General features: G+C 39.2%; 1 protein-coding gene across 1 annotated transcript in view; it reads right to left on the bottom strand.

Moving 5' to 3' along the window:
- Window positions 1-22,424, bottom strand: part of KLHL14 (kelch like family member 14) — a 97,731-nt gene that overhangs the window by 69,809 nt on the left and 5,498 nt on the right. The gene's annotated exons all lie outside the window — the stretch shown is intronic.

Here is a 22,424-nt window from a genome sequence, read left to right as displayed (position 1 = left end):
TATCCCTTTAAATCATCACTCTTTACAGCTGAGTACACATGAAATGCTCTGGAGTTGTACTAAGGTTAAGCATTAAAGTTGCATGTCAAAAATCGTATTAGTCAAAATCATTATTATAAGCCATTCTCCACTCAAAGAACCTTGAAAAAATTAAGGTTATGCAGGGAGTTTGTGAGCCAACTCTTTAATCACCCAGGGAACTTCAAATACCAGTTTGGTACAATTAGTAGCACAGGGCTAACTGGGGTGGGTTAACCAGTTTGAACATGCATTTTTTTGTTTGTTTAATTTAGCTTAGACTTCTGCCTTCTTCCCCTTCCCCCACTCCCAGCTCACCCTCCCCTCTGCTCTCCCCCTCCCCTCTGCTCTCCCCCTGTGCACCACTGGCGATATAGCAGCACCAATTGGTAAAAATGAGACTGTGATGTTGTTGTGAGCCTCCCCAGAGTGGAGCCCTGCCAATGCTTGCCACTGATCCAGCGGCATGAACCTGCTCAACTGTGCAAAGTCACTCTAATTCCCTCCCTCTGTTTTTCTACCTTCTCCCCCAGGGGGCAACCACTGAAAGGAGTGACTACCCACCCATCAAGAGCTGGCAATTCGCTGCTATTAACCGTGACTGTGATTCCCAGTCCGCCTGGCAGTTCCTGAGAAAGGCCTGCAATGTCTCATATGCAGTAAAAGCTGTAAGATGCACCCTGGCCGGCACACTCGACCTGATGGATGTACAATCCTCAGGAACAGTAATGGATTGAGCACACTTGTGCTTGAAGCAGGGAGAGGAGGCCCAGACCCCCACAAAGGGCCTGCTGATTTAACAGTCGCTTTACATATAATTGAACTTTTCATGTACCTGAAAGGCTCAAGGTGGTGGTGGAAGAAACGGAACAACAATGATTGAAGGAAAAAAGTCAATAAATACAAAAGGGTTCCTCTTAGTGATGATCACAAGCCATGGCATGGCTCTGAGTCTATGATTACATATTCAGCTCGTTCTGATTCAAGAATGCTTGGCGAAGTATGCCCTTGTGGAGAAGCATTGTTTGTTGGTTAAGAACCTAACATTCGGAGGGTTAACTTAACACAGTTAATGACATCTCCCTGTGAAGGAAGGGAACAAGAGAATTCCTTTGATGAAACTCTGGTGCCATTGAATGCATTATTATGCCTCAGTGGGAAAAATACCTTCTGGAGAATTGCCCATATTAGACACTCATCGATAGAGGGAGCTGTACTTACAGAGGAACGAGTAATATGATGGCAACTTGCAGTGTTAATTCTGCCACTCTGTGGATATAGTTGAGCCAAAAGGTAAACAAACCCAAACTCTGAATTTGAAGTACCTTCGAACTGTACCCATATGCCTTATAGACTAGTAGTTGGCAACTAGTAGTTGGCAAACAACTAGTAGTTGTTACAACAGCAAAGAGCCCCCGTAGTTGGAGGATTTCAGTGATTGGGGTGTTTTTGCAAGAGGGGTTAAGAAAAATCAGTGCAGTCAGTACGTCTCTTTCATTTAGAAAACATACATGCATAATTCACATGCTATATAATCTCCTAAATACATGGCCACAGAGCTGATATATGAATATTTTTTTCTTATTGTAGTCTTTAGTCCAAATAATCAACCACTCTGTGTGTGTAAGAGAAGTCAAGATGAAAACAAATACTCTTTTTAGGTTGCTGCAAATGACCATGTGTAGACAGACCTGTTCAACTGGAAGTCATGATTCTGTGGCTGTCCTAACATCATTTGTCCACATGCCACCAGACTGCAGTTGGGGGTAGATCAATATCAACAGGATGGACACAGAGGAAAGAACTCACTGAAGTGGTGGTTGTGCAAAAGCAACATAAATAAATATGTTTTTTTTTTTTTTTTTTGAGACGGAGTCTCGCTCTGTCGCCCAGGCTGGAGTGCAGTGGCCAGATCTCAGCTCACTGCAAGCTCCGCCTCCTGGGTTCACGCCATTCTCCTGCCTCAGCCTCCCAAGTAGCTGGGACTACAGGCGCCCGCCACCTCGCTCGGCTAGTTTTTTGTACTTTTTAGTAGAGACGGGGTTTCACCGTATTAACCAGGATGGTCTCGATCTCCTGACCTCGTGATCCACCCGTCTCGGCCTCCCAAAGGGCTGGGATTACAGGCTTGAGCCACCGCGCCCAGCCTTAAATATGTTTTAGTATATAAATAAATTAAGTGCTTAAAACATGTGCTTAATGGGGCCCAGCGTGGTGGCTCATGTCTGTAATCCCAGCACTTTGGGAGGCCAAAGCAGGCAGATCACCTGAGGTCAGGAGTTCGAGACCAGCCTGACCAACATAGTGAAACCCCATCTCTACTAAAAATACAAAAAATTAGCCAAGTGTGGTGGTGGGCGCCTGTAATCCCAGCTACTTCGGAGGCTGAGACAAGAGAATCTCTTGAACCCAGAAGGCAGAGGTTGCAGTGGGCTGAGACTGTGTCATTGCTCTCCAGACTGGACAAAAAGAGCAAAACTCCATGTCAAAAAAAAAAAAAAAAAATTAGCTGGGTGTGGTGGCACATGCTTGTAATCCCAGCTATTTGGGAGGCTGAGGCAGGAGAATCGCTTCAACTGAGGAGGCAGAGGTTGCAGTGAGCCGAGATCATGCCACTGCACTCCAACCTGGGCAACAAGAACAAAACTCCATCTCAAAAAAAAATGTGTTTAATGGATGGCAAAGGGAGATGAATGCATGACTCACACATGTTTGTAAGGTCATTTCATTCATTGATAAGAGGAACTTCCCTGGACAAGTTACACTGGTGATTCTCCACCCTGATTTAGATGGACCATCTCTGCTGATAAGGAGAGGATCTAATGTCTTTGTTCTCTCTGCCCAGATTGCCAGCCATTGCCATCTGTCCTCTAAGAACTGGACTGACTACAAATACAAAAGCCAGTGAACGGTGGGCAAATGGTAACACCCTCCACCCCGCCAACAGTGACATGATTCAAGGGCTAGCTAGCATAGCAGCAAAGAAAGATTCCACATAACTAAGGTAAATTTCTAAGCTACTCAGGCCTCTGCAGACACTGTAATAAAGAATTACGTGGAGGAAAAGGAAATCCTACTTACCCTCAATGGCTGTGTGTTTTCTACAAAGGGTCAGTGCTTTGAAGCCATTATGTATGGCTTTCTTAGTGAATCAAGATGCCTTCCAAATCTTTTGCATTGTTATATTTACATCATCATTCATTCAATTTGTCATGACATTTTACTTAGAGTATTTTTTCTCTAAATCTTGTGTTATTCAATTTTCCAAGCCAGTCTCAATATTATTTAATTCTAAATAAAACTTGAAGCTCTACTTTGTGAAGATGAATCAAATCGAAACCCAAAATAAGACAAAACATGTAAGAAGTTGGATCATAAAGAGGAAAGAACACATCAAGTAACAAAACACATTTGAGTGGTTTTCTCACTATTTTCTCCATTGACTCTCACAACAGCTCAACGTGGTAGATATAACTCTCCATTTTACAGAGAGGAGAGAAAGTTCCCATAGCTGTTATAAGAAAGTACACATTTGGACATTACGGAAAACTATGAAGATTTCTGAATCCAAATGAAGAAACCTAATGGAGATTACTTTACATTTCTTATTGCTTAAGAATAATACAAATGAGAATAACCATCACATATTTTACTTTGATATAAATGCAATGTCAACTATTCAATTACTCCTAGAAAGCAATACACGTGAATAATTCCTGTGGAAAAGCTTCCATTCTTTTTACAATGTGCAATTATAATAGTGACAATGACAATAACGACAGTTAATAATGAATGTGTATTGAATACTGAACTTCTGATTATCATACTATTTATTTGATGTGTGTGAACTTCAATTTGAAAACACCATAAAAAAAGATACCTGTGAACTAGAAAAGTAAAATGAAGAGAAGCTGAACTACTGTGCTGAAGGGGGTTTTAATTATTCTTTTTTAAATAATTCCAGCAGAGCTTTACAGGTTTAATTTTAGATTAGTCAAAATTTATAAATGTAGCCTTATTGCAATCACTAGAGTTTCTTCTCATGGCAACATATTATACTTTTTAGAAGCTCTATACATAGGGAACCAATTTAGCCAAAATTAATATGTTCTCTTCATACCTTTTATTATTTTAAAATATTCCTTTCACTCTTCATTTTACCCATTTTGCCCAACCCAGACCAAAGTATGTATTGAAAGACAAGGAATAATAGAAATGTAAACAAAACGTTGAGTATATCGTGGTTGATAATATTTGAATGTCTTTGATTTGAGTTCCTTGATTCTTGCATAGAAAAATGTAAGGTTGCAAAGGCGATGGAATCTGAAGGTCTCCTTTGTTCCATCCCAGTAACTGCCCAACATTTACCATGTGTCACATTTGGGCGTGTGTGTGCGTCTGTATGCGTGAGTGCTGGCGTGCATACCACGCATTCCCGGGATGAATGATTGAAGGATGACCTACACCTCCTGGTGTAAACAAATTTTTCATCATACTGGTGTTCTAAGTACTGTAAAATCTCATTTATTTTTATTTCAGTGATTTGGAACTTCAATAATTGGGAAACAGGCCAGATAAAGTTTTCCTTTCCATGATACATGAGAAAAGTTTTCATGAACTAGATTGCAAAAAAAAACGTTTAACCTATTTAAGAAATCAGCTGATATGCTGGCACTTTAAATTCACCAATGCACATTTAGGCAAAATTCATTTTACAGGTAACAAATCTCATTTATGAAAGAAGATATTCTGCAATGTTCTAAGAATCATTAATTCATAGAGTTTGAAGAGAACTTTGAGGCAATCTAGTTCAGTGATTCCCAGACCCTAGCAAGTTACCAGGATCAACTGAGGGCATTAGAAATTTTGGATTCTAGGTATAGATTTTCACTTCTCGTCTCTCAGAGATTATGATTCAATAGGATGAGTCTTAAAAAATCAATGCCGTTTCACAGCCTTCCAGTTGATGCTAACACATAGCCAGAGTTGGAGCCACTGACTTGGTCTAGGCCCCTACATCATGTAGAAATCCTTCTAATAGTTTTTTAAATAAGTAATTATTCTTATGTATTTGGAAATTTGAAATGAATCTTAGATTTTCAAATACACTCTGTTGTTAAAAGTTGTTGGACAGTTGTGTTAGATATATTTTTTTCCTCTTATGCTGAGCTGAAAAACCTACCTAGGTTTCCTAGAGCAGTGGTCCTCAACCTTTTTGGTACCAGGGTCTGGTTTCATGGAAGACAGTTTTTCCATGGACCAGGGGGATGGTTTCAGGATGATTCAAATGCAGTACATTTATTGTGCACTTTATTTCTATTATTATATTTCTATTATTACATTGTAATACATAATAAAATAATTATACAACTCACCATAATGTAGAATCAGTGGGAGCCCTGAGGTTGTTTTCCTGCAACTAGACAGTCCCATCTAGGGGTGATGGGAGACAGTGACACATCATCAGGTATTAGATTCTCATAAGGAACACACAAGCTAGTTCCCTCACATGTGCAGTTCACAGTAGGGTTTGCGCTCATATGATAATCTGATGCTGACAGGAGGCAGAGCTCAGGTGGTAATGCAAGCGATAGGGAGCAGCTGTAAATATAAACGAAGCTTCACTCGCTCGCCCACCACTCACCTCCTGCTGTACCACCCAGTTCCTAACAGGCCACGGACTAAAGAACACTAAAATACCAGTTTTCTTTTAAGGCTTTCTAAAATCACAGTAGTCTTTTAGCAGTCACAGGGCAATGTTGGGCCCCTATTCAGCTTCTAGCTGATTATCAATATCGATCTTTTTTTTTTTTTTTAACAAAAACAAGTGTTTTCAAGCCAAGTTTTTCCTATCCTATATTTCTTCTAATTAAGATATTTTGAACAGCTATGCATGACTATTGTTTAACATTTTTTGTCCTCTACTGATATAGACACTTTGCTTCAATTCGTTTACAGTTAGCAATTGTTAATTGAGTTCCTACTATGTTCCAGGTAGGGTTCTAAGAATTGGAGATAATAATGGGAGCAAGAGGAGTAAATTCCTTGTTCACTGTGGTACTTAATTCCACCCTAGTGGGGACATCTATGGAAGCCATCACAGTCTTTGAGGCAAAGTAGCCTAGTTGTTAAGGGTGCGGACCTCTTAGCTAAGGTGAGATGCCTGGTTTCAGCTCTTTTAAGTGAACTTAGGTTGGCCTTTTTGCCCCTCTTATTTTTATTTTTTTGAGATGGAATCTTGCTCTGTTGCCCAGTCTCCTGGAGTGCAGTGGCGTGATCTTGGCTCACTGCAACCTCTGCCTCCTGGGTTCAAGCAATTTCTGGCTAATTTTTGCATTATGTATGTATTTATTTATTTATTTGAGATGGAGTCTCACTCTGTCACCCAGGGAGGATTGCAGTAGTGCAATCTCGGTTCACTGCAAGCTCTGCCTCCCAGTTTCAGGCCATTCTCCTGCCTCAGCCTCCCGAGTAACTGGGACTACAGGTGCCCGCCCCCACACCTGGCTAAGTTTTTGTGTATTTAGTAGAGATGAGGTTTCACCGTCTCCACTTGGTGATCCACCCGCCTCGGCCTCCTAAAGTGCTGGGATTACAGGCATGAACCACCGCACCTGGCTTTTATTTTATTTTTTTTTTTTAAGTAGAGACAGGGTTTCACCATGTTGACCGGGCTGGTCTCTGACTCCTGACCTCAAGTGATCCCCCGGCCTCAGCCTCCCAAAGTGCTAGGATTACAGGCATGAGCCACTGGGCCTGGCCTCTTTGCCCCTCTTTAACCTTATTTATAAAATAGGGATAACACTAACAAGATCTAAGGCACAGGCATCTTTAATTTTCAGAATTAAAAGACATAATATATGTAAAGCACTTAACACAGTGCTCAATAAATGCTAATTATCATTACCACAATCATCATCTGCATAGTTATTGACATCATCATTATCCTCCTCATCCTCATCCTCATTATCATCAGTATTATCTGTTCCTTTATGTAATTTGCAGGTTTGACAAGCAGGTGGCCTATGTCCCCATCCCAGTTTTATAACTTAAAGATAATAAAGAGTTGTACTTCAATGGTTTTGTTATTTTAATTATGCTAACTCGTTCTTCCTGAAATGATACTAAATCATTGGAATTTTTACTTTAATTCTCTGCATAGGGTCTTTGGGAGTGTATGACCATTTTTTGAAACATGGAGATTTGATTGAAAAAAAAAGTTTAAAAGAAAAAAGGAAAATGACGACAACAACAACAACAAGAAGCAGTTTTGAAAAAGCAAAGTGATCCAGAGTACATAATCATTATCCCATCTTTCAGAAGCCAAGTTAATTGCAAGTTAAGAGTCATCAGACCTGGATTTAAATCTTCTACCTTTTCTTATGTTTATCTCCTTGGATTGACTCTAAACCTCCGTTGCTTCATCTGTAAAGTGAGAATAATGGTACCCTCTTACAAGAATGTTGTAAGGGTTAAACAAAGTCATCTAGGTGTAATAGGAAAATAAATGCCTTCTGCTTGTAACAAAAACCACCTTGTAGAGCCAGTCCCTGCAGCGAATGAAAGGCCCTTTGTGCTGCTGACACCTTGAAAGATGAATGTCTCTGCATACTGAAGGGGGAAAATATTGATACTTTCAACATAATCCAGTGGGAAGGGGCTGTGGAAAATGGAAAGAAGTCTCGACTCTTTCCCATGTCCTCCCAATTCCAGTGGACTTTACTAAACTCTTGATAGGTTAGTATTGCATAAAAGCAGTAAATGGGCAGTTGCACATCTGATAGTACAGCAGCAATGTATGGGAGTGATTTGGGAGGTAGAAAAGGCCAGGAAAACACAAGCTCCAGGGACTCACAGACATGAGGATGGGTGTGTGAGTCAGTTCAGGCTTCGGTAACAAAAATACCATAGACTGTGTGGCTTGAACAACAGAAAATTATTTCTCACAGTTTTGGAGGCTGAAAAGTGCAAGATCAGATTGCTGACAGATTCTGTTCCTCGTGAGGGCTCACTTCCCATTTATGTTCTCACATGGTGAGGGGGGCAATGAGAGAGAGAGAGAGAGAGAGAGAGAGGAGAAAGAGAGAAAGTGCACATGTGTGTGCTCTCCTCTCTCTTCTTACAAAGCCACTAATTCCATCATGAGGGCCCCACCCTCATGACCTAATTACCTCCCAAAGGTCCCATATCCAAATACTATCTTATTGGTGATTAGGGTTTCAAGGTATGAATTTTTAAGGGGCAGACCCAAACATTTAGACCATACCAAAATAGTTTTGGTTTTCCACAGGCCATAGGATTATAGGGGTTCATAGTAATTTCTTTACCAGATCTGTTACACCTCCAGCTGAAATCTGGGTTACATAGAAACAAAATATTTATATAGTTCAAAACTGATAAATGATAGCTATTATTATTATGTGTAATTATTAACTTTACAAAGTACTCATTTGAAAATTCATCTTTGGAAATGGAGTTTTTATTGCTTAGAAGCCTTGCAGATACCATATGTTACATTGTATATAAATAGCCAGAACGTTGATTGCATAAGCAAGTTTAACAAAAATATAAAACCACTGGACTTCCTACAATGGTATTGACTCAGATCTCATTCATAAAATATAATCTACTTACTCTCTTTGCTGCCAGCTGCCTCTGTTAGGGTAGTCACCAAATCTTACGATATCCAAGTCGCAAAATTTCAAGGTATCCCTGACTCTTCCATTTTCTTGCTATATTGTATAGTTTCTAAGGCTGTAATATTTCTTAAATCTTTCCCTTCATTCCAGCCGAGCTGCCATCAGCTGGATTCAGCTGTGTCGGTTCTCCCTTGAGCTGTTGTAAAGTGGTAGCCCTGCTTTCTGGGCCCCTATCCCCATCTAATCTACACTACATATTTTGTCAAATGAATTTTAGCAAAGCCAAACATTAATAATCAACTACATCAGTCCTCTTCATAAAAACCATTGAATTCCCAATTACTTATTGCAACCTCTCTTTCCTTTCTTTTTTTCTCCTATTGGTAAATGTTTTCCTGGAATTTCATTTGAGGGATAAAAGAGTTTGTGGGTCCAGATCTGGAGAAATGTGAAAGGGGAATTTCAGATGGAAACTGCTCAGATCATGGGGAAGAAGTAAACAGAGGTAGAGCCCTCCACTGCGAGTAATTGGCCTGGCCAGAAGGAAGCTTTGAAAGTCAGCTAGCCTTCCCTAAACTTCCAGCCTGAATGGTACCCAAAACTCCCCAAGGAGAGCTGCTACCCTTCTCTTAAAATTTTCCAGCAAAGTAAACTCCCTTGAGAGTTTGTTCCAGCTGATTTGCTGTTGTATTTAGGTTTCTTTATCATAGCTGTTCTTGGTAATTACACAGCAGCTTTCATCGGAAGAGCCTTTAAATAGACCTGATAATGCCTCTCTGAGGTAGGTAAACACAAAGTATCATTATCCCCATTTAACAGATGAAAGACTAGAGGAAAAGGGGCTTGAGCAGCTTTTCCAGTGCTGCAGGATGGGTTTTATTTCCTCCATTTCACACAGGAAACATCTCCAGGGTTTTCTCACACAACTTTTCTTGGCTCTCAGGTGTGGCTGAAATTGCCTTACTTCCCAGAGTCTGACTTTGGGCTCCCCTTCTTCCTCAGACGTGGAGTCTGGCTATGTGGTGACTGGAGAATGGTCAGTCATGTGCCTTCCTAAGATGGAAGTAACCTTAAGATTTGTTTGATCATATCATAAAGATAATACATGCTCACTGAAAAAAATTCTGACTATACTTAAAAGCAAGAAGAACTTACTACATAGTAGGTGCTCAATAAATGCTTGTTGTATAAATGAAGATATGACAAATAAAAGAAGGAATAGAGTCCGGCGTAGTGTCTCATGCCTGTAATCCCAGCACTTTGGGAGGCCAAGGTGGGCAGATCACTTGAGGTCAGCAGCTCGAGATCGAGATCAGCCTGGCCAACACGGTGGAACACCGTCTCTATTAAAAATACAAAAATTAGCTGGGGGTTGTGGCATGTGCCTGTAACCCCAGCTACTCAGGAGGCTGAGGCAGGAGAATCACTTGAACTTGGGAGGTGGAGTTTGCCGTGAGCCGAGGACACATCATTGCACTCCAGCCTGGGCAACAGAGTGAGACTCCATCTCAAAAACAACAACAACAACAACAACAAAGAAGGAATAGGTGGGAAGACTAAAAGTCACTTGTAATCCCTATCCAGGAAGATGTTATAGATTCTTTACATCCTTTTATTCCTTACTTGTTTCAAGGTTCAGTCGTGGGGGTAGAGGTGTCAAAAGGCAACTGGGAAAAAGGAAAAAGTGACATTTCTGAACCACAGGGTGGAAGACTCAGAGAACTGTATATTGGGGGAAAGGACGTTCATATCAACGAACTCCCAAATCTAAGCTGCTATTTTTACTATGTACTGCCCTAGAACCTCCACCTTTTATCCCTGTCTGAGCATGTCCAAATAATGAGTCTTTCTCTTCGTACATTATCACATTCATCATTCTTCTTTGGATGTCTCTGCTTATCTTTGCTCTTTAGTTCTAGTGTTGTCTTATAGAATAGGAGCCTACCTACCATGACAGAGTACAATGTTTACCAAACTTCAGTTACCAGTACAACAAAGGACTTTCATTGTTTTTGCCATAGCTACACACTTTGAAATTATTTACTAAATATTTTATTTAAAACTCCTCACTTAAAAAAATGCTTCCTTAAAAATCCCAGGCTATTGTAGTGGTTCCCAATGTGGGCTGTGGGAACTTTTATAAGCTATCAGAACTTCTCAGGGACTCTGATTCAATGATCTGGGATGGGACCCAGCATCGTTTGTGTGTGCATGTGTGTGTGTGTGTGTGTGTGTCTTTTAAGCTTTCTGACTGATTCTATTAATAACATGCAACCAGTATTGAGAACCATGTTTCTAAGCAATTATATTTACTAAATCGTGGGCTTCATGGGTTAATTATTTTATCTCGAACACACATTAAAAAATAACAATACCTAGCTTGTTATAAATGTTAAAATGATTTCTTGTGTACCATCTGAAATTGTCTGACATTCTACCAGTGGCAGATAAATACTACTTGGGGATGCACTATAAGAAATGGAAGAAACCAGGACTTTAATATCTGAAGCTCTGAAAACCTGTTACATTCCAACTCTGCCACTTCCCGTCTGTGTGACCATGTGAAGATCAACATCTTTGCTGGCTGTTGCTTTACACACTGCAATTTTGATTAGCCATCTTACCACCCCTTCACTTCTCATCCCGCCCCTGTGGCTCACACCGGTCCTCCACAATTCTTCCAGAATGTTACTGTGTCCTCTAGCATGCAGTTAGAGGAGTTGGCTTATGCTTTTACCACATTCCTCTAGGCACCAAACTTATAGACTGGCTGGTGATGGCAGCGGCAGATATAACAAAAAAGTCGTAAGACCTTTATCTGAATCCATGAAATGTAGCCCACCCCCACCACCCAAGCCTTAGCTCATAAGCCCCAAGGATCAGGACGAGTTTATCTTTATACTGTACATAGCACTTGACACTTCTTTCTTGGTCGTTTGCTTCATGAGGGACAATGGCTTCCAGCCAAGTTTATACTCACTGCATTTCCCCCTCCTTCCCCACCTCCCAGATTAAAGCTTCCTTTAGTAACTAGAAGCAGCTGAATATCTTCTTTGCTTGATTACCTATATAATCCCTAATTCTAATACCTAGTACTTAGCACCTTTCTTCTGAAGAGCATAAATTGCAATGGAAATAGCATCTCATTAATCCTCCCCACATCCCTGTGAGGAAGTTGCGTGGCAAGCATTAGCTCTCAGACTAATCCTCCTGCCTGCAAGTGCGATGCAGGGTCCTGCTGCTCTCTAGCACAGATGCTTGCTACTGAGCAAGCTGGTGGAGACAACCAATATGTGCGTGACAGGAGAAAGCTCTTCTCTTTGTTCAAGAGAGAAGTGGTTCTGTGCAGCCTGTCACAGTGGAGTCATTCAAGTTCTGTATAGCCTAGTGACGAAAGGAGATAAAGCATCACTCTGAGGCTAGTGATGGACTCGTAAGTAATGCCTGCATGTAAATTCCTAATAAAGCCCAATTATTAGACTACGCTGCCTCCTGAGAGCCAATCTCATTACTGAGACTTCGTCCTCTCTTTTTATCTCTCCCTCCCATCTGGCTGGCTTTTGGAAGAGATAAGAGTGACTTTTTGACCTAAGGAAACTTTGGCACCTGCTGCAGAAGAAAAAGTGCAGAAAGACGCCAAGGTCGCAAAATAAGAATGAAAATTCAAGTTCAGAAGGATGCAACATCTTTCCAGTAAAATTTTATCTCTGAGAGAGTGAGACATAATGGTAGAAATGAATATTTTGACAGCAACATGACATTCTGAAGAAAGAAGTTCAGTCATTCAAGATGATGTGGGACAACAGCCTCCTGATCTAAAGTCCAATTTCATTCATTACTTTAACTCCAGGGGGAGGTTCCTTGTGGGGAAACTGTGAGGCTCTTTCTGAGGAACTGGAGCCAGCCTCCTGCCAAGCAGGCTGTTTCCAGTCGGAGAGTCACTGCAGGAGTGGCCATGCAGGGAGATAGTGAGAAAAGTTAGTAACAGGATAGTTTTCTCCAGGCTTCTCCTGGAATATTCATGGCAACAAACAGGTGTCCATTTTCAAGAAGGGACTTTCAGTGGATTCCTTCTAAAAGGACTCAACATTTATTTTTAGGGAAAGAAAAATGCTATGAAATCATCCCGGGGTAAAGATAAAAGAAGAAGGTTATCCTTAGTTTGGGGTAGGTCTGCAGCAAGGGAGGGAGGCAGGCCCTGGTGGGTGTGTGTGCTGTGGAGACAATGAAGTGTGGCTTGTGGAATCCTGCTTAGGGACACCCTGCTGCTGTGGGTGAAATGGAATCTCTTATCTTCCTCTGCTTTTCCTCTCCCTCCTTGTAGGGAGCCAGTTCTTTCTCTTCTTCGCTGTATCACCAACCCTCGAGGGACAATGGTGCCACAATGAACCCTAGGTGGAGGGCTCCATGGTGTCTAGGAAACCCTCCAAGGTCATCCCCTGCTGGAAAGGGAATGCACAGAAGCCTCTGAGACTCACCCAATCAGCTAATCTGGAGCAATATTCTTTTCATTATCAGATCTTTGACATGCAGCAACAAATTATTCTGAAAAGTTTACCATATTCTCTGAAGCTGAATTGTGGATGCTATACTGTGTGGCTTGAATTATTTCGCAAATTCTCTAGCATGGTAGGGACCCAAATTTCATCTCGGGGAAATAAATCCCCCAGAATTTGGTCATTCCAGCAACTTTCCCTATGACTCATTTCCCTTTTTCTCATATCAATTAATCAAATTTCTTTTAATTTTGCAAAAATTTTTCTCGAACTTATCTTTTAATAAATTACTCTCAGTATTTTCTCCTATCTTTTGTAGACATGTAGCAAATTCAAAAAACAGAAGCAATGATTTGTTTAGTTCCATGATTTTCAAAATGTGGTCCAAAATCTACTGGTAGCAAAACTACCTATGTCGCTTGCTAAACATGCAGGTTCTTGGGACCTCCTTTCAGATCAATTTATTTAGAATCTCTGGGGTGGAGCTAGGGAAGATATATTTTATTTAAAAACTCTATGGTTGATTCTTTAAAAAGCTACTGATCTAGGCAAGATCTTCTGGAATTGAGGAAAAAGGATCTGCATTTTTTTCCTCTACTAGCTTTACATTACTGGAAGAGCTATTTATACACTGCTGACTTGGATAACTGCTCAACTGCCTAGATAACTTTGCTTGTATGGATCTAGTTGAAAAGTAGTATTTCAGTTAATTTCCCTGTTTTCTAATTTTGTGTCCTAGACTTGGCCGTGTTATGGATTAAACTGTGTTCCCTCCAAATTCATGTGTTGAAGCCCTAACCCCCAAAGTGACTATATTTGGAGATAGAGTCTTAAGGAGGTAATTAATGTTAAATGAGGTCATAAGGGTGAGGCCCTGATCCAATACGACTGGTGTCCTTATAAGAAGAGGAAGAGACACCAGATCTTTCTCTGCATGTAAGCACAGAGAAAAGGCCATATGGGGATACAGCAGGATGGCAGCTGTCTGCAAACCAGGAAGAGAAGCTCCACAGAAATCAACCCTGCTGGCATCTTGGTCTTGAACTTCCAACCACCAGAAATTGGAGACAATAAATTTTCGTTAAGCCACTTGGAGACTTTAGGGTTTAGACTTTCTTTCACACACACACACACACACACACACACACACGCATGCAAATGTGAAACACTATGCAAAAAAACCTTTCTAAGGTGAAATGATTCCTTCTGATGGAAGGCTTGAGGGGCTCTTTCCTGCATGAGAGGTGTCCCTTTTCCTGGCATCGATTTTTACCTAGACTACTTTCTGTTGGTTTCATTTGCTGCTCCTTAACCCTGGAAAAATCCCGAATCTTGAATTTATTTGAGTGCATCAAGGGTGGTGTTTAAAGATTTCAGTTTTGCGTTGTCTATTTTCACTTTTCAATTTTGAATACAAGAATGCCAATTGAAGTTTGTCCAGATTCCAGGTGTTCTGAAGTGACTGTCTAGAATTGGTACCTTCTCTACATGACTAGAACTTCTGCCAAGGGAAGAAGATGTCTTCTGAAGACAAAAACTTGTAACTAATTTCAAGAGGTTTTCTGCATTCTTGGGATTTGTTGAAAATACATTCTAAAACCTATAAAATAATCACATACTTTTGATAATACCTTGTGTCCGTGAAACATAAAAAAATCCACATTACAATCCATACCATCTTGCTCTCAGACCTGTCATGGTGACTCAGTCTTCTTTCTTAAGTATCAAAGATGTAAATCTTTTCAGAGAAAGCAAGAATTTGATTGTTCATGAAAATACATAATCAAAATAGAAATTGTTCTATTCAGCAGCATAAACATTAAGCCCAAGAAACAATTTGTTGACCAGTCTTCCATATCCACACACTAGAAGCGACAATGAAGTAACGGTACCCAACTTACTAAGAGTAGTAAAAGTAATTTCTCTTCAAGAGCAGCAGTAGCAGCAGTTTTTGTCCCTAAGGAAAACTGCCGGGAGACTGTAGCAAAGGAAAGATGAAACCATATAATCTTGGAATTTAAAAAAATTTCACCTTATTTTCCTAAAGTAATTATTGTATTAACATTGCTTGAAAAAAATATTTCTTATGTGTCTTTAAGAAAATTTAAGTAATTCAAGTAATGGAAATATTTTCCTTGAAATGAAAGATTTGCTTATCATAGTCCAGAATATCATTTAAGAAATATGATGCCCAAGTCATCAAAGCTAAAATGATTACATGAAGAGGAAAATAAACAATACCAAAATCAATCACAGATATTTTTCTCTGCCATACCAAATACCAAGATTTTTAATAATAGTCATAAGTGTCATATAAAATCATCTAGAGAATTTTTCACTGTACATCTGCATGTATTTTCTTTTCATTTTTGCAAATAGTATAACCTATTCCTGCAGAAGGTAGCCCCAGCTGTGATCTAGGTACCATAAGAAGTCCTATGATGCTTACAGGATATTTATAACTTAATCATAAACAGACACATAGCACAACTAAAAAACAAATGGCCAAAGAATTTGAATAGACATCTCTCTCTCTCTCTTTTGTATTTTTTGTTTTGTTTTGTTTTTTTGTTTTTAGAGACGGTGTCTCGCTCTATTGCCCAGGCTGGAGTGTAGTGGACCGATCATAGCTCACTGCAGCCTCAAACTCCTGGGTTCAAGCAGTTCTCCTGCCTCAGCCTCCAAGTATCTGGAACTATAAGCATGCACCACCAGGCCCAGAGACATTTTTCAAAATAGATATGCAAGTGGCCAATAAGCACATGAAAAGGTGCTCGACATGATTGGCAATTAGGGGAATGCAAACCACCATGAGATACTACTTCACATCTATTAAGATGGTTATAATGAAAAAGACAGATGAGTATTGGTGAAGATGTGGCGCAATTGGAACTGTCATAAACTGCTGGTGTGAATGTAAAATGGTGCAGCTGCTTTGAAAAGCCATCTGGCAGTTCCTCAAAAGGTTAAATATTTGTTTAATGTTAACTGAATTAACATATGAGGCAGCATTCCCACTCCTAGGTGTATGCATACCCAAGAGAAATGAAAAGATATGTTCATACAAAAAATTGTATAGGCATGCTCAGGGCAGCATTATTCATAATAGCAAAGAGTGGAAACAGCCCACATGTTCATGGATAAACAACAAAATGTAGTTTATCTGTACAATGGAATATTATTCAGCCATAAAAATAAATAACGTAGTATTACCTGCGAAAACATAGATGAACCTTGGAAATACACTGCATGAAAGAAGCCATTCAAAAAAACCCATATATTGTATGATTCTATTTAAATGAAATGTCCAGAATAGGCAAATCTCTGATGACAGAAAGTAGATTAGTGGTTACCTAGGGCTAAGAGTGGGGAAGATGACGGTGGTGGTGAGGGAATGATTGGTGATTGCTAACAGATAGAGGTTTTCGGGGGAGGAAGTGATTAAAATGTTCTAAAATTGTGGTGATGGCCACATGACTCTGTGAATATACTGAAAATCACTGAATTATATATTTTAAGTGGGTGAATTGTATAGTATGTTAATTACATCTCAATAAAACTGCTCAATGTGAATCTACCATGGGTTTTAAGTGATGTACATACATTATTTTAACATTTAAAATTGCCCTAATGAAGTGGGTATTCTGATGTGCATTTTATAGGTAAGGAATCTGAAAATAGGTTAAGTAAATTACCCAAGGAGAAGCAGCTTGTAAGTGGTAGAGGTGAGATTTAAACTAGCATTTGTCTAACTTTCAGGTGTTAATTACTACACAATACAGCTGTTTAAGATATCTGCATTATAACCTTCTCTCTCTCTCTCTCTCTCTCTCTCTCTCTCTCTCTCTCGTCATTTTGGAGTGAATGCTTACGAAACCTTAGGAGAGGGAGATTACAGGAATTGCCACTGACATGGTGGTACAGTTGCTATAGTAACCAATCCACCAAATTCATCTGTGCTACTGGGCACACACTTCTGCCTCTGTAATACACCCATACTGACTGGGATCTCTCACTGTATCAGTGAACTCCTGTTAATGCATATGAAATAGAAAGTGGTGAGGGCCTAGTGTACCCCTGATAGCATTGAAGTGCTTCCTTTAAAGTTTCCCTCTCTGACTCAGAGGTTATTCCCTCTTTTAATCCCATCATTTTGCATGGGATGCTCTGATGTGGTTGGTTTTGAGGGGTGCTCAAAATCAGAGCCAGACAGCCGTCTGTTGTTTTGCTCTAAGAAGGATTTACAAATATGACTATTTTCTTTTTGGTGACAAATTGACCCTCCCAGCCCAATAATTCCTCACTCAGTGCCAGATTGTGAATTGTGGACCATCCCACCCCGACCCTGACATTCAAAATAGACATTTATCTGATAAAAACACATCTCAGAAATCACTCTGTAGAAAATTTGAAGGGAGCACCCAACGATATGCGATTGGACTGTGTACACACACACAGGCACACACACACAAACACACACACACACATATTCATCTTTCCATATTTTTCAACAATGCCTCTACATTTTCAAGGACTTTTTCTTCTCAGATATTGCTGCTTTCTCTCTTCTTCCTCCTCTCCATTTCACTAGCCTCGCCTGTCTTCAGAGGCACCTGAAGGCACATAAGGCAGGGAAGTGAAACCGACTGTAATTCTTCAGTTCACTTCTCTGCAGCCTCCAGTGAGCCAGTCTCCATACGGTGGCCCAGCTGAGCTCTGAGGAAGTTCAGAGTCCCCGCGCAGGTGCAATTTACCAACCCCCTCACAAGTGCTCTGGGAGCAAAGAAGCCAGACATATGCATGTGAAAGGCTTTGGGAGCAGCAGAAAAGAAAGCATCTAAGCTTAAATTTATGAGATTAAAAAGAAAAGGAACTCTCTTCTATGAAAGGAAGAAATGAAAGATATTTGTAACTCAACCAGCCATCATGTTCCTTTTGAAGAATGAAATATAAATTGCTGAGAGCTGTCGAAAATTCTAATGCTCCCACTTTCTTCTGATGCCCTTGGTTTCACCTTTGGTTCCCTCCAACTTCATTCTCCTGGTGTTAACAGTGTCTGACTATTTCTGTGCTATCAGTGACATCACGAATACGTCCTAGTGTTTTTTTGATAGGCAAAAGTGCATTCAGGTAAATTTTGCTAAATATGTCTTTTAAAATTAATAATATACAAACTTAAAACAGCATTTTATGTTCAGTTTTTCTACAATCTCAGCTGATCTTTCTACAAACCCTGGTAAGTAGTTAGAACTATAATTATTAGCCCATTTTACTGCTGCAGGACTCGACTGAAGTGGAACCAGGCCCATTTAGGTTTATGATTTCAAAGGCAGCCGTGTTTCCACAATAGTATTACTTCTTTTCTCAGTTCAACTGAAAAACATGCTGATTTTTCCATTTTAAAATGTATCTATGTTGTAAATAATCCTTAGCAGGGCCTACAGCTTCCTGTATGATTTGGACAACCCCTCTTGCCACAAATGTAGCCACACACCCTTTTTATTTTTATTTTTATTTTAGTTCCTGGAAGGTGCCAAGCTCTTTTCTGCCTGGGAGCTTTTGCACGTGGTTTTCTCTCAGCTTTGCCTCTCCAATTGCATACTTTGCCTTCTCCCCAGGCCCCTTACTTAGAATGGCTCATCTTTCAGGCTCATCTTATACCTTTGCTGCAGAGAAAGTCTTCTCCAGTCACTCGGATAAGGTTACAGCTGTCTGTTACAAAGTGTCCCAGCCCATGTCACTTTTCTCTTGTAGATTATGTATCGCCAGTGTGATTACTTTGTGTTATTATTTACTCTTTCTCTTTTTACTGTAAATTGCATGCAGTCAGAAATGTGTCTGTCTTGTTCAACTCTGTATCTCAGAACTTAGCTCAGAGCTTGATGTACCATAAATGCTCAATACAAATGTGGGGGATATTCCACAGAACAACTTCTGATTACTAGTAAATTGCAGTACATCACTCTAAGTTTTCACTCTCAGTGTGACACAGTCATCGGCCTGCATTTAAAAAGCTGTCAGAGGTCCTGAAGTTCTCCTTGTTTCTCAGGTGTTTTGCCAGGTCAAATTACAGTGGGAATTAAGATGATTTTGCAACAAATGCAGTTATATGTTTATCTCGTTATATTCACATAACGGGTTGTCCCCCTTGAACTCTGACACTTCTGAAACTACTGCATTACCTAGCACAACAATGGGTTTAAAAAAAACAAAAAAAAAATCTTATTAACTCAGATTACATATACATAGTTATTGAACCGAATGGAATTATAGGCGGTAAGGTACCATGATTGACACTTTTTTCTTGTGACAATATTTTCTTTCTTTTGAGGACTGACTTTTTTGTTTTCTTTTTAATGGAACTCTGTCTATAACTCTATATTATATAAGGTTGGGTATGCCATGATTTAAGTGTGTCTTGATTTGTACTTATCTTGATTTGTAAATATTGAACACCTAATTTCCAGTCTTTAGAACTTTCTTGCCCATCTTCTTTTTCTTCCTTTTTCAGATAGTTCACATTCTTGATAACTTGTTTGATGCCCCTTATTTCCTTGCATTTTTCTTACTTCTTGTTTTTCTTCTTTTTCTCATTACCCTATAATTTATGTTCTCTTTTTATGGTAGGCATTCCCTAGCACCTTTCTGCTTTACTTCTAATGTTGCAAATAGTTCTAATCCTATATGCATTAATATCATTTGTGAATAGATAAACCTCTCTGGTATTTACAGTAAAATGAACACACTCATTATATCATCTTATTACAACAGATAGCCTTTCTCTGGTTAAGTCACCCTCCTACCCATATCAAAATAGTGTTTTTGTTTTGTTTTAATTTAAAGAAATCATCAGTAGTAATTCATGTATTGTGAATTATCTTGGAAATCAATGAAAAGGACATAGAAAATGAACGTATTTTCTGAATTCTGAATGAATGAGAGAAGACAAACATTTATGATCTAACAATTGTTAAAATGATTCTCTTGAAACAAAACATAAACAGAATGAATTTTCAGTTAGAGAGGTCTTATTTTATGTTAGTAAAATATACAGGTATTTTTATAATTCCAGCTTCTACCTGGTTATTTAATCACCTGAAAGCATCACCAACATGAATAGTGTTTTACTGTCACAAAAACAAATCTGACACCCCTCTAGTACTTCAGTGCACAGAAATCCAGGAAAAACAACTTTTGGTTTAAATTCAAGCTTCAAGGTTTTTTTGTTTGTTTGTTTTTTCCCCCATAGTTATTTTTCATAGTTAAACTGAAAGTTCTTATTTTTCTTTCTTTATTTAAAGTGCGTTGGCTCATTCTATTTTTAGTAAGTCAATATTATAGTGCCAAATCTCAGCAACTTCATTATTTAGCCCCTTAATTCAGAACTAATAATTAAGTGCTGTAGACCAGAAGGATAGAATTCTGACTTTCTAATGTCTTCCCCTCATTCTTCATTGGTTGAGTGGCCTAAAGAAGAGATAGATGGCAGAACTTTTAATGACTTTTGTGGTGTGGTAAAACAGAAGTGGAAGGTGTAGATCAGAGTTTGTCTTTTGTCGATGCCACATCTCCAATATACACTCACAATGGCAGGGTATTCCCCTGGTGATAAGGACCTCTGACTCAACACTCTTCAGATAATTGGATAAATTACTTATCTTCTCTGAGTCCCAGTTTTCTAATCTTTAAAAAGGCTGAAAGGGTGCTGTAAAGATTAGAAACACTGGAAGTGATAAGTCAAGCTTTGTGGTAGTTGCTCAGTCAGTGATAGCTACTATTATTGTTGGCAAATAACAGGTTGTGTGTATGTTTGCGTGTGTGTAATCATCTTTAAAATTACCTAAATTTTTATTGCACATTAGCTTTGTTGATTGACACTGAGCCAACCTTAAGTGTCTATCTCAATTATATTTAAGACCAATAGCAATATATAACGAACTTACATTTTTGGATCAAGTGTCAGGCACTGAGTTAAGTGCTTTGGTTACAAATATTCAGAGAAGTCACTGTCTATTGGGGTCTGAGACAGACACATAAGACAAACCTACGATGGGGTAAGTATTCCTCCAGAGGCTGTTCACTTTGCAGAAGGCAGGCAGGATCTATACTCAATCCAGTTGATCCACTCAGAAGTCAGGAATCCTGATAACACATGCCATTTGATCAAAGCAGCTGGAGATACAGACTGACACTCAGAAAAATAATTGTTCACATGTTCATTTAGTTTAGATTAGTTTGCCTAGATTAGTTTGCTGAATATGTGCCCGTTAATCTCAGAAAAATAGTGTGTTAAATATACTCGCCTACTTTGATTTCCTACTCGAAATGATTAAAATATCGTATAAACAATGTTTAAGCCTCTTCTGAATAATGATGACCATTCTACATTAGGAGGTTTTATATCCAGTATGCTTGAAAAAATGAGAAACTCATCCATTGTTTTAATTAATCACTATTTAGCTTCCAAGGATCACTATTCAAATCCTTAAGTCATATTCTGGAAAAATTAACTTCTAACTTAGCATGGTAGAATTATTTAGACTTGAGTTCTTTCCAAATGGAAGGATGAAGACTAATGGGGATTTTTTTCCACTAGAATAAGGGCAAATTGTTTTTGTCCATTTTCTTCACTGATATATCCCAAGTGCCTAGTACATGGGTTGGCAAACCGTGGCTCACAGAATAAATCCAGTCCACCTCTTATTTTTATATTTTTGTGTAGCCTGAAAACTAAGAATGTCTTTTATGTTTTCAAGAGGTTGAAAAAATTAAAAGAATAATATTTCATGATGTGAAAATTATATGAAATTTCAGTGCCCACAAATGCAGTTTTACTGTAACACAGCAATGACCATTCATTTATGTACTGTCAGTTGTGTTTTTGCACAACAGGGGAAGAGTAGCACAGTTGCAACAGAGACCTTGTGACCCCAAAGCCAAAAATAAACACTGTGTTGCTTTTTATAGAAAAAAAGTTGCTGACCCCTGGCTTGGAAAAACAACTCTCCTAATTTTTTTTAAAGTCAGATACATTAATATTTAACCCTTACAAGTTTCTTTTTAAAAGAAAAGTCTTAAGTCTACATGTAACTCTTCAGTCAATTACTAGATTACAGCCTGGCTAGCATTTGAGGAGTGATAGTAAAAAACAGCACACTGTGAATGACAACATAGACGTGCCACATTGCCTGGGTTCAGCTGTGCAATCAGGGAGCAATGCTTAACTTCTCTGTGAATCAGTTTTTTATCTATATGAGGCTAATGATGGTAC

This window comes from Macaca thibetana, chromosome 18, assembly GCF_024542745.1.
Source record: "Macaca thibetana thibetana isolate TM-01 chromosome 18, ASM2454274v1, whole genome shotgun sequence".
NCBI classification, from domain to species: Eukaryota; Metazoa; Chordata; class Mammalia; order Primates; family Cercopithecidae; genus Macaca; species Macaca thibetana.
This window is presented reverse-complemented; position numbering and strand designations above follow the sequence as displayed.